The sequence below is a fragment of the Limulus polyphemus genome, unplaced genomic scaffold, assembly GCF_000517525.1.
Source record: "Limulus polyphemus unplaced genomic scaffold, Limulus_polyphemus-2.1.2 Scaffold57, whole genome shotgun sequence".
In the NCBI taxonomy this organism is placed as follows: Eukaryota; Metazoa; Arthropoda; class Merostomata; order Xiphosura; family Limulidae; genus Limulus; species Limulus polyphemus.
The window spans coordinates 971,083-985,064 of NW_013665667.1; the positions used below are offsets into that span (position 1 = coordinate 971,083).

General features: G+C 34.2%; 1 long non-coding RNA gene across 1 annotated transcript in view; it reads right to left on the minus strand.

The window, feature by feature from the left end:
* Nucleotides 1–7,845: 7,845 nt before the first annotated feature.
* The window catches only part of LOC111086999, a 174,753-nt gene continuing 168,616 nt past the window's right edge, over nucleotides 7,846–13,982 (minus strand). Inside the window, exon 5 of the long non-coding RNA XR_002611722.1 lies at nucleotides 7,846–8,493. This is a non-coding gene — a long non-coding RNA (uncharacterized LOC111086999). The remainder of the gene's footprint in view (nucleotides 8,494–13,982) is intronic.

Consider the following 13,982-nt stretch of genomic DNA (forward strand, 5'->3'; position numbering starts at 1 on the left):
AGCACAGATAGCCCATTGTGTAGCTTTGTGCTTAATTACAAATAAACAATAAACAATTTACGAGAAAAATATGTTACACGAAAGTGAATGTTGTTTTTTCTTCTGAGCTTGTCGAAAAATATTTTAAACCACTGTAGTAGTTGAGAAAGTAAAATAAATAGTTTTATTACGTAAAATATTGAAATAAACCAAACATAAGCTTGTATGTTTGATTTGTTTCTAAAAGTAGGCAAATGCATAGATCGGTTTGAACATGGTTATAGACATCAAAATAGTCGAAAGTATTTTTTTAAGCATCCTGATGACGAGGAACCAACTTGAATGATATATATATATTGTAGATACGACTGATATAGGTATTAAGAATTTTTATTTAAAAACACAAAGCAAGTAACAACGTTTCTACCTCCTTAGGTGGTCATCAAGTTTAGATTATTAACCTGATGATGACCTAAGGAGATCAAAACGTTGTTACTTGTTTTGTGTTTTTAAATAAAAGTTTTTAATACCGATATCAGCCGTCTCTATTATGTAGATATTTTTAAAGCTTGTTCTAAATTATATTTAATTAAAACAAATCTTGTGGTTACAATAATTTAGGACAATACCATAACATATCAGTTTTATCTGCTGATAAATTAAATGTTTTATAGAAAGACAAGAATGTAACCAAAAGCAATAGACATATTTCTCATAACCAGACAGATTCTCAGTCAAGTCAAACCGCCAAGTTTCACTCTCCGTGCGCTAGTAGATCCATAGAGAGAGAGAGAGGAGGAATTAGGAGAAACGATAGCTTGATGAAAACGCTGTTAGAACACCACAGTTTAAGAAAGAGAAAACTAAAAACGCATGAAGAATCTTTAGTAACAATATGTAATAATTTGTTAATTTGGAGTCCTTTCAAACTGACCACTGGTGTTATCGTAAAGGAAATCAATTTGAAAGGGCGGTAAAGTTGTTTTAATGAACCCTAAACCATGTGCGTGGGAAGGTTATCGTTAACTAGTCACCAGAACTGTTTGTAATGTAAATACCCTTTCGTTGAGACACTTGATATGTCTGTCAAGCTCCTTATAGAAACTACAAACGTATAAATACTGTTTTCATCATAATACTTGAAAAGTCTTTCACAAGTTTCCTGAAAGATTTCGTGTACTCTCAATGCACAGTAAACACTCAGTACTTGTTCTTTTTGATGACTCGTTCAGTTATTATACAGTTACATAACAGCTCGTAAGTAAAACTAGTCTTGCTGATAGCTAACTTACTAACTGTAAATTAACAGCATGTTTTTTGCTTTCCACTTCATTCTGCCCACGTTAAGAGAGAACTGACTGATACTGAAGTACGAAAAGGAAGTTAGAAATAGTTTTTTTATTTTATCAATAAACGCAAGGATGAGTGGAACTCCTCATTTTCTCTGCGGTCAGGGTGTTTGGACTTGGCAGATATTGTAAAGGGTTGATGGATGAAGCCCTTTTATCACTCGAGCCAGTTATCTATCACGCTTCAAGAGTGCACTTAAAGTGTGTTACTCTTTCAATACTGCTTTTCCCATGTCATCAGCTTCGTTTAAACAGGTCGCTGAGCGCTATTTACTACCAGTTGCTGCTCCAAAAGGGCACTTTTTGGCCCTCCAGCATATCCATCTTCTTTGCAAGTTTCTACTTCACAACTGACATTGACACCTTTGCCAGTAAGACCAAACTATATGTATAACTTTTTTAACCTTCAACTTTGACGGTAAAGTGCCACTTATTACGAATCTCGTCAATTCCCGTAAATCAACCCCCCTTTTGAATTGGTTGATCAGTCATCGCATATACGAATGTATCGTGAGGTCAGTTTACTCCAACCCAAAGACGTTGAATAGCGATCTCAAGTGATCTGTCACGACGTAAAGTATATACTTGTGTATAACAAATATACATCAAATTGGACAGTTATTTAACTATGCATCAAATAAATACAAGAAAGCAAACTAATGATTCTATCAAACATGCAAATATGGTTTGACATCATAATTGCTTCTAGGCACAAATTTAGATTTATTTAGATGTTAATTATATTGAATGTCAAGCTATTCGAATGTTAACTAAAGGTGAAGATCAGCTAATCTGGATGTAATTATATTTGTAAGCTGTTTAAACGTGAAGATTAATTGATTTTGAGATAAGGCTATTTGTACACTGACAAATCATAAGGAATAATTTATCTGGACGTAAGTCTAGCTGTAAAATGACAAATTATAATGAATAACTTGTCTGGATGTAAGACTAATTGTAAACTGACAAACCATAAGGAATATTTTATCTGTATGTAAAACTAACTGTAAAATGACAAATTACAATGAATAACTTGTCTGGATGTAAGACTAACTGTAAACTAACAAATTATAATGAATAACTTGTCTGGATGTAAGAATAATTGTAAACTGACAAACCATAAGGAATAGTTTATCTGTATGTAAAACTAACTGTAAAATGACAAATTATAATGAATAACTTGTCTGGATGTAAGACTAACTGTAAACTGACAAAGCATAAGGAATAACTGATACCGATGTAAAGCTAACTGTAAAATGACAAATTATAATGAATAACTTGTCTGGATGTAAAATTAACTGTAAAGTGACAAAGTATAATGAATAATTTGTTGATGTAAGATTAACTGTAAACTGACAAATTATAATGAATAACTTATCTGGATGTAAGACTAATTGTAAACTGACAAAGCACAAGGAATAATTTATCTGAATGTAAGGGTAATTTTAAACTGTTAACCAATAGAAATAGTTAATTTAGATGTAATGCTAACGGTGGGGTGTCTGACTCCGATAAATTTTCTCAAACAGTATTAAAGGCTATGGCTAACTAACAAATATCTCTCGTATAACATATAGTTGAATTGAACTTCGTGGATATTTCTTATTGTATAAACGAAATTTAAAGAAAGAATAAATTATGTGACGTTACAACTTTTCTGCCCGACTTTATAATTGATTAATGGGTCATTTTAATTGATTTTGTTTCAGTTCTTCAGTCCCTTGTGAGTTACTTCTCTTTTCAATGTTATGCTGCTCTTGCTAAAACTTACCGTCAGAGTGAAGTCAGAGAAGTGTACACTATCGCAACTGGGTAGTAAAAGTCTGTGCGCGTTTCTTATGGTAGTCTCCACTTGTACCTTTCACTTACTTCCATATACGATGTAATTTTATAGTATTTGTTACGGAGGTGTGTATCTACCTGTAGATCTATAAATAAGTGGCGACATTTGACTCGAACATCTTTGTCGGATGTATCTAAGATCTCAACTCTAGACTTCGAAATTGTCCTATCTCAACACTTGGTGAAAACAATCATCACTGTCACAAATCATATATTTTATTACAGTGTTGCTTGGTTGCAATGGGCCGGTTTTATGTTGTTTTGGCAACAATATATAGGTTTGTAACAGATGTTCATACAGCAACTATTAGATATCCCAACAACTCATATTGTAATACCAGAAGCGTATGACACCATAACGTATTCTTCTTTGCTTTCATTCATAAGTTCTTAGAATAGTACTTATATTCCATGGGAATTATTTAGTAGCTTTCCACAAGAACTGTTTACATAGAAGAAAATTATAGTAACCAAGTAGCATATAACAATGTTTCCTAAAATAAGAATGCTTCTCTTTCAAAACACAGAATTTCTCTCAGACTTATTTCGATTCAGCATAGAAAAAAAATCAATATTTTGTGTGTCCGTTAGATGAGAAACTGCAGCTAAAACAACAAAAACACGCATACACACGTGTTTTTTTTTGCCTTACTGATATTTCATGGCTGAATTGTGGAAACAACATCATGTTAAGCCTAATTTTGCATAATCTCAAATAAACGAAAAAGCAGCTTTTCCGTAACTGTAGAAAGAGTTGTGCATGTTCTAATAGATTGCAGCATAATTGCTTCTATCAAAGTGGTTACTACGTCACTTCGGTCCCCAAACGGTGAATTGTAAGTTCCGATAAAAGTATGGTGTTTCAATACCCATAATAACACTAAAATATTATGGTCAAATAATTTCCAATTTATATAACACATACGCAACAGTATACTGTCAATCAAATACATCTGTCTATACTAGTTTTACAACACCAGTCTCGACTTCAAAATTATTGTTTATAATCTGGCAGTAATTGTGTCTTGCATTTTTACTTTTTCCTTCGGAGCCAGGTGATTAGGACGCTCGAATCGCAATCTGAGGGTCGCAGGTTCGAATCCCCGTCCCACCAAACATGCTCGCCTTTCAGCCGTGAGGGCGTTATAATGTGGCAGTTAAACCCACTATTAGTTGGTAAAAGAGTAGCCCAAGAGTTAGTGGTGAGGAGTGATGACTAGTTGCCTTCTCTCTAATCTTTCACTGTTAAGTTAGGGACGGCTAGTGCAGATAGCTCTCGTGTAGCTTTGCGTGAACTTCCAAACAAACCAAAATCCTTTTCTTTCACTGATATATTTGACAGGTTTTAATCAAAATCCTACATAGTCTGTAATCATTCGGGGCCGGGCATGGCCTAGTGGTTAGCATGTCGAGATGCGGATCAAAGGGTCCACAGCTCGAGACTTGATTTTGCTGAACAGACTTCGTATGTTCATTTGTGGAGGCGAATCGAGCGCCCTAGCCGCAAGGCCATGCCAGTCCCAACTGTAAGAGACTCTGACCTGACTGTTTAGCCCACGGCCACATAAGGTGCCTATCTATTCGTAGTCCCTCTTTTTTTATCAAGAATTTGGTTATTATGAGTAAAAAACACAAAAAATAATAACAAGAATGACTATTGGTTATAAACTATAACGCATATTTGAGAAAAGATACATTCTCGAAAAATAAAAACGATATACGACTTGATTCCGTCAGCGGCAAGTCTGAAGGTTTCTAACGTTAAACACCGTTATAGCAATTATAGTATTTTGGCACTTGTGTATAAAGTTAAAATCATGAATAATATTCAATGTTAAACTGGTACACAGTTAAAAAAAATTTTATTTAGGCCTATCTATGGCCTTCAAAAAGTTGAGGATGACGTTGTAACGTCGAAACATGTAGGTAGAGTCGTCAACTTTTTGAAGGCCATAGATCGGCCTAAATAAAATGTTTTTAACTGTGTACCAGTTTAACGTTGAATATTATTTATGATTTTAACCGTTACAGCAATTTCAGATTACCCTTGCTTCACCTTACCCCACGGTAACTTAAAATCGCGTTCAGATTACCGGGAGGTAGGATGAAATCGATTTCAAATTACCCCTGGGGGGTAGCTTGAAGGTGATTTCAACCTACTCCTTACGATTTCAGATTACCCCCTCAAAACATTTATTTATTTATGTTTATTTAGATACTTATTTCATGCATAAACACAAATAAACTGACAACAACAACAACAAATAATAATATTTATTATTAAATTGTCATTACCCCTGTAGTGCATGATGTACGATAAGTTATCTTTCTCTGTAGATCAGAATTACATCAACTACATAGGAAACATGCAAATCTTGCACATTAACTAAATGTTACGGTAACTACCTGTATTATTTTTCGAGACACCCATTAGCCATAAATGCTTATATTCATGTGAATTAGCAATCTGTCGTGCTATCATGCAATGGGGGCAACTAGCAAGCATGTCGTAGCTGTCTGACTGGTTTTAATATAATTAACATTTTTGTGACATTTTATATTTTTTCAGATATTGAGACTTGCTTTCAATCATGTATGTTTCACGTGTTTTATTCAATAAACGTATCACGAGTTGTAAGCATAAGAATGTATCATTTTAGCTAAATCAGCGAGGGGGGTAATCTGAATAGTGCAGGGGTAATATAAAATCAGGTTCAGGCTACCCCCGAGGGTAATATGAAATCGATTTCAGATTACTGGGAAGTAACTTGAAAGGGGGTAGCTTGAATTCTTTACACCGGGTTTCGATACTTGTAGTGGGCAGAGCACATAAAGCCCATTGTGTAGCTTTGCGCTTAACTACAAACTAACAATATTATTTACCAAGATCTAAAAGCTTCTTTGTGAAATCATTGTAGGCAAGGCGTCAAAAATACGTTTTTATTTGAAATGTTATTATTTTTCACATGTTATCCGAGTAAATCAGTGATGGCTGATTTGGAAGGCAGCGATATAATTAAAGGCAAACAGTTTTTCAGTTTTGCTATTGAACAATGAGTACAGTCAAAACTGAAAACTTTGAGTTCAATACGTCACGGACAGATGGAGAAGTGGTACTTCTCTCTCCAACTCTACATCGGTGCTCGAATGTTTTCGTTTTCAAACATTACTGTAAACATGAACTTTCTTCATTTTCGGCATTTCTGCTGATTGTATGACAGAAATCGATCAGGAATGGATGAAATTACCCTAGTATTCTGCAGGATATGAAGATATAGAAGGTTTTCCAAATCCTACCTACTTTCTCCGTGTATATGTATGTCTACGTGTTTTTACACGCTTAGGGTACGAAACGTGCACTCTCTTTACAGAGTACATGTATCTAGTTCTAACTTAATATCCTCATTCACTATACCCTTTTGTGGTTGTTACTGCCTTTACAGCTTCGCTCTTTTATTGAACAGTAAATTAATCATCATAGGAATAACGGCTTGCGACTTCGGCTCGGCCACAGCCGTGTAAAGAATTATTAGTGCCATATTTTAAGTTATAGACCATAAAAGCCTGGTGTGAATACAGTACAGCAAAGACCCAAGGCGGCTTTAAAAGCTGCAGCATTTGGTTCCAAGCTGCAGTAAATCAGGCCACATCCTGGGTTTAATGGGGCTCTTAAGATGGCTTTAACACAGTATCTCTGACAGGCTGGCATCGTTCTTTGTCGTATGTGTAGTGAATTATGGCAGCAAAGGGGGGTCGACTAAAATATTTCCGAGTTAAGTAATTGTTTATTCCCCATTCTAGTCCTTTCCCCTTTCTGTAAACCTTCGTGTTCTTTAGATTTAGCATCATTGTTGACAGGTATAAGGTAATTCGTTCTTCTGTACGTCAACCACCGTCTCTCTCACCTATGTGAAAATAGTCGTCATATTTTGAAGTTAACAGAACTCTATAACTAAAGTGATAACTTGTAACAACTACTCTCAAATGAGCTTCAAATGTTTTTCCTCAGATAACAATATAATTTGATTAGACAGTCGAGAGTACTGAAGGCAAAACAAAAGACATATAGAGAAAGTGTGAAAAAACATCACATTCAGAAAGTTTCAAATTTGTATTGGTCTCATGTTTTCACCATGTAACTAACTGTGTAACCCATGACATGGTAGGTATGAAACTTACAAATTCTTTATATGTGGTGTTCTAAGGTCAAATGTATTTTATATCAATGATACAATAATGGAAATAGTGACTTCCAAAAGTGTCATTGTTCGGACTCAAAAGGGTTGATTGACAAAATGTATACTTTCTTCCACTTGAGTTTAAATATGTTAGCCTTTTCAGGTTTACGTTTTCTTTAAAATTCGGTTGATTTTGAAGAGAAAAGTTTTGAATTTCAACAGATAATCTGATAATCCCTATTGGTGTAAATTATATAAATGCATGGGAAAGTGTATACAAATCTCATTGATTTCATATCTTTTATTTTGTAATTGTTAAACAGTAAATTATATATTCGTTCAATTACATCTTAACTGTGATTTACACATTCACAAGTCTGTGGTGAAATAGTAAATTCTATGTTCATTCAATTACTTGTTAATTATACTTTCCAAATACACTTAGTTAATTGAAATTAGGCTTTGGTGAAATAGTAAATTCTATGTTCATTCAACCACTTATTAACTATACTTTCTAAATACATAGAATTTAGTGACATTAGGCTTATGGTGAAATGGCAAATTCTATGTTCATTCAATTACTTGTTAATTATACTTTCCAAATTCACAGTGAAATTATGCTTGTGTTTAAACATATATCCAAGAAAAATGTAGATAATTATTATTAGTTCACCTGTGAAAATGTTTTACCTCTGTGTCAGTGCAGATTGGAACGTAAGTAGAACACAGTTCAGATGTGGCCAGGTAAGGATACCACATTTGTAACTTCTTGACCGTCTGATGAAAGTGATAGTTTACAGACACAAACATTTTATTACGGAAAAATGTTCAAATGTAAAAGTGAGTGATTATGATGACGTGAAATGATGTTTAGTCCATGTTGAAGTAGTGAACGACGACTGATTTCTGTACAGAAACTATACATTGTGGAACGAACAGTTCTGCTTCAACTTTCAACGTTTCTATTCTCTCGCCACAACATTTTGACTTGATTTCGTTTTTTCTGTTCATCTGGCCTCAATGTTAAGTTCTTCCAAAACATTTCAGGTAGAAAAAAAAACAATAGCATATACACCTGACCCGATGAGGGGGAGAGGGTAGTACTCACAATATAGTTTTGGGATATCTCAATCAAAATGGGTAATCTGACAGAAAAAAAAAAAGACTAATGCGATATTTCAATCCAATAATAATAAGTAATGAGAGTTAAATTATATTATCTGTCAAAAAAATAAAATAAAAAAGCAGCAATTAAACTTACTATTAACAAGATTAGAGATACTCCAAAATATTTTTTTAGTTTTAGGCTTCGAAAATTGCTAAAAAAAACATTAAATAATTATATTTTAAGAACATTATTAGATCTTTCTATATTACAGTTACAAGGACTTTTTTCAAGGTATAATATTACATATGCACCTAATAAAACTCAAAAGTAAATGTGAAGAGAACTGAAAATAATCAATACTTTTTTAGAAAACAATCAAAATGCATCATTGAAAGCTATTCAGGAAAATTTAAAATAAAAAACAGTACATTAAATGACCACAAGAATTTAATTTTTTTTATAATAATATAAGATCATAAATGATATTTCGTTCTATGATACCTAGCGTAAGAGGAAAGGCTATTTTATTCTTATCTGACTTTAAACCAGGTTTGTTAATCGAAAATTAAGATTAGAATTTGTTTGGTTGTTTGTAATTAAGCACAAAGCTAAACAATGGGCTATCTGTGCTCTACCCACCACGGGTATCGAAACCCAGATTTTAGCATTATCAGTTCACAGACATACCGCTGTGCCACTGGGAGAGGCTAAGATTAGAAACTCCACTAGTTGAATAGAATGACTTCATTTCTAGTTTTAAGCTGGTAATTTAAATGATATGACTTAGTCGTGGCTGTACGCTAATAATTTAAATTATATTACTTAGTCGTGGCTGTACGCTAATAGTTTAAATTATATTACTTAGTCATGGCTGTACACTAATAATTTAAATTATATGACTTAGTCGTAGTTGTACGCTAATAATTTAAATTATATGACTTAGTCGTGGCTATATGCTAATAATTTAAATTGTATTACGTAGTCGTGGCTGTACGCTAATAACTTAAATTATATGACTTAGTCGTAGCTGTACGCTACTAATTTAAATTATATTACTTAGCCGTGGCTGTACGCTAATAATTTAAATTATATGACTTAGTCGTGGCTATATGGTAATAATGTAAATTATATTACTTAGTCGTGGCTGTACGCTAATAATTTAAATGATATGACTTAGTCGTGGCTGTACGCTAATAATTTAAATTATATGACTTAGTCGTGGCTGAACGCTAATAATTTAAATTATATGAAATCAGCAGCTGTTGATACACGCTAGTTACTTGGATTATATATATATATATATATAACAGGAATTATGGTAACACATGAGGAGCAGAATTTGTACGACTCAGATAGTGATCACAAGCTGATATTTTAAACAATGTGGCCGTAACTGTGGTTACACACTGATACTTTGAATGTTATAACTTCAATATATTCTGGTAGTTTGAATAATATGGCCCAATAGTGGTTACACGCTAGAAGTTTGAATGATATGGCTTCATTAGTGATTACACGCTGATACTTTGAATCAAGTAGCTAGCTACACGGTGATAGGTTGAATGAGATGACCTCAATAATGTTGATTTAATAGTGATAGTTTAAATGATATGGTAAAAACAATGGTGGTTTACACGCTGACAGTTTGAATAATATGGCTTTAATTGTGGTTACATGTTAGTAGTTTGAATGACGTGGCTTCAGTAATGAGTACACACTGATACTTTGAATAATAACAACTTCCTACCAGAGTACGTTATGTACATCAAGCGAAATTAAAAATCAACCTGGCCATCAGTATAGCTAATTAAATATGCTTTTCTTGTAGCTTCGGCAGTAATTACATACTGGTAGATTGAATGGTGTGGCTTTGATTGTAGTTACATGCTAGTAGTTTAAATGATGTGGGTTCAGTAGTGATTGTACGCCGATACTTTGAATAATGCTGCTTTAATAGTGGCTACACGGTGATGGTTTGAATGACATGACTTTAATTGTGGTTTCATGCTGGTAGTTTGAAGGATTTTGCTTCAAAAGTGGCTACACGGTGACAGTTTTAATTTTATGGCTCAAAAGTGGTACATGCTGGTAAATTGAATGATGTAGTATTAGTAGCGATTACACGCTAGCAGTTTGAATGATATGGCTTTAATAATGGTCACATGCTAGTAGTTTAAATGATGTCGCTTAAGTAGTGGTTTTTACTTTGAATGATGTAGTTTTGTCAGTGACTACACGCTTCAGCTTTATTTTGTAAAACTATATGAACCATAGTTACTAAAAGAAATGATGTCGCTTCAGTAGTGGCTGTACGCTGTTACTTTGAATGATGTAGTTTCAACAGTAATTACACGCTTCAACTTTATTTTGTAAAACTACATGCACCATAGTTACTAAAAGAAATGATGTCGCTTCAGTAGTTGTTGTACGCTGTTACTTTCAATGGTGTAGTTTCAACAGTAATTACACGTCTTCAACTTTATTTTGTAAAACTATATGACCATAGTTACTAAAAGAAATGATGTCGCTTCAATAGTGGCTGTGCGCTGTTACTTTGAATGATGTAGTTTCAACAGTAATTACACGTCTTCAACTTTATTTTGTAAAACTACATGCACCATAGTTACTAAAAGAAATGATGTCGCTTCAGTAGTTGTTGTACGCTGTTACTTTGAATGGTGTAGTTTCAACAGTAATTACACGCTTCAACTTTATTTTGTAAAACTACATGCACCATAGTTACTAAAAGAAATGATGTCGCTTTAGTAGTTGTTGTACGCTGTTACTTTGAATGGTGTAGTTTCAACAGTAATTACACGTCTTCAACTTTATTTTGTAAAACTATATGAACCATAGTTACTAAAAGAAATGATGTCGCTTCAGTAGTGGCTGTGCGCTGTTACTTTGAATGATGTAGTTTCAACAGTAATTACACGTCTTCAACTTTATTTTGTAAAACTATATGAACCATAGTTACTAAAAGAAATGATGTCACTTCAGTAGTGGTTGTACGCTGTTACTTTGAATGGTGTAGTTTTAACAGTGATTACACGCTTCAACTTTATTTTCTAAAACTATATGCGCCATAGTTTGATTGATCGAATGTAGTGTTTGATCGTCATTCTCATATCACACCCACGACCCCAAAGTATGCAGTGCATTTTTGCGCAATGCCCCAAGAGCCATGAATCCTCGGATTCACAGTCTCAGTACGCTAACCTTCAGGCCACGCCCGGCCCTGCTCAATATTTAAGATTACCGCCAGAACATACCCAAGTGTGATAATGTTTACTGCAAGTACGATCAGTATAAAGTAAAGTTTGCCCATATGTAGTTATTAACCCATACTGCTAATTTATAACATATAAGAATACGGCATTTATCAGTGTAACAGCTGTAATCCAATGAAATTTATTTTCTTCGAAAAGTAGCAGGACTTTTTGCCAGAAACTCTTGATTGACTTTCTCAGCTCATTTCTCAAACCCTCTAATATTTAAGTATGTGATACTAGATGCGGTATAAACTTAATTTGTTGTGCCTAAGTGACCTTATAGTAAAGATACAAAATACTTTACCTCTCTCTCGCTATCTGTGTGTGTGTGCATGTTGAGTTACAATATAATTTCACTGAGATGGACCCAATGATATAAGCTATGGGGGAAAAAAAACAACAACCGAGAATACAAGGTCGATACGTCGCCTTAGTGTAAGGAACGAGTGACATCTCTTCTTGGCTGCGTGATTCCGAGTGCAATGGGCCGTTTAGATACGAGCCGTTTGCAGTTTAGACTACAATTGTAGGAGATGGGAGCCATCAGTTACAACACGCCAGTTACATTACCCACCGTGTGCGTCATTACGACAAAATGTGATGTTTGCGTGGATTTAGACATTTAAAGCTGCCTGTACTCTCTCGAGACTGTCGTGCTTATCAGATAGCCAATTCCACAGCTTGGTGCTTTATGCGACTGCAAAGAATGGAATATATCTATATACATATACATACCTTCAACATATGGCTGCAACCCAACATTTTCAGAAACAATAGAGCGATGAGTGCTCTAAAGCACGAGTTGAGCTCTCGCTTTTGTGATTTAGTTGTGTTTTTAGTTGTTGTTGTTGTTATGGGTGTGCGTGTATTTTTTCCTGCAAAGTAGTTCGTGATCGTATAGGAGATACTCTCACAATTCATATTAATGCCCACGTATAGTGTTCTGATGCTTAACTTTGTCTTCTTGCATTACCTCTCGAATAGCAATAAACATTCCACCAGTCTTATGGCTCCTACTGTGCAGACATCCAACGTGAGAGATTTATGGAATTGAACTGCAAAAGAATAGATTAATAAGCGGGACAATAAGTTGTGAAGCATGCGCGTTTCTCTAGCAACATATTTATAAACTTGTGCTTTCTTCTAGGACAAATGGAAATATAGTGGTTTACGTTGTGTAAAGTCCATCGTTTTATTCCCATTGAAAGCATCATTAAAATGTCAGTAATGTTCATTACATCAAAATTCAAAAATAAAATAATTAAGTTGTTTTTTTTAAGTGCAAAAGCCCCAACTGAAAAACTTTTCCGAGATCTGGACTTGAACCCAGGACCTATGTAAATGTTGGACTGGGATGCATTTCTCACGATTTGGTTTTATATATATCTATCATAACGTAATATGGTGATCATACGCAGAATAAAAAACGCTTTATACGTGAAGATTGAGGGAAGGAGCTTGTACTCTCACATAACTCATTGATAGAACACTGGCCCTGTTAACCAAAGGTCTTGCCTTCAGGTCCTGATCCTGGAATCGTTTCTTACGTATTAAATTTGCAATAATATTTATTTCGCACGTATTATTAGACATTTTAAAACTCCTTAATTGAGACAAATAACAGTGCAATTGGCCTGAAAGCGATCGCAAGAGCACAAATGAAACCTTCTAAGATTAATTTAACTGATGTTTTAAATCATTCTAAACTTTCTGCTTAAAAAAAGTGTCATTTCGAGATCACATTTTTATCCTCTGCTATTTTTTATATTATAAAATAGAAAACATTGGTTTCAATTTAGTTTACTGAGTCTCTCCCTAGCTCCAGTTTGCAACTAGAAATGTATCACATATCAAAACTTAAAGCATCTGCCTTACCTATTACTTGTTGATATGACGCTTACAAATAACTGCTAGGATTGTGTAATAGTCTTATTTGAGCATCTAATTGTAATTGTCGAGTATTTCACAGCTTATAAGACTCCCAATATCATTGAAAAGTGTTGCTAAAGTGGATAATTCGGAACTAGCTAAAGAACAAAAGTGTTTTCATCTTTCTTTTTTTTCTTCTCCCACGCTAGCCAAAAATGAGTGAAGTTCGCGCAACGACTTTAGTACAACAGAAAATAATTTTAAGAGTACTTGGGAACAGGCGAAATACGTCGAAATATTGGAGGAAGGACTCTTGCCACTTTATTCCTCGGGTTTCGTGGACAAGAATACAACGTTGTTCCAGGAAGATGGAGCACCGCGCACC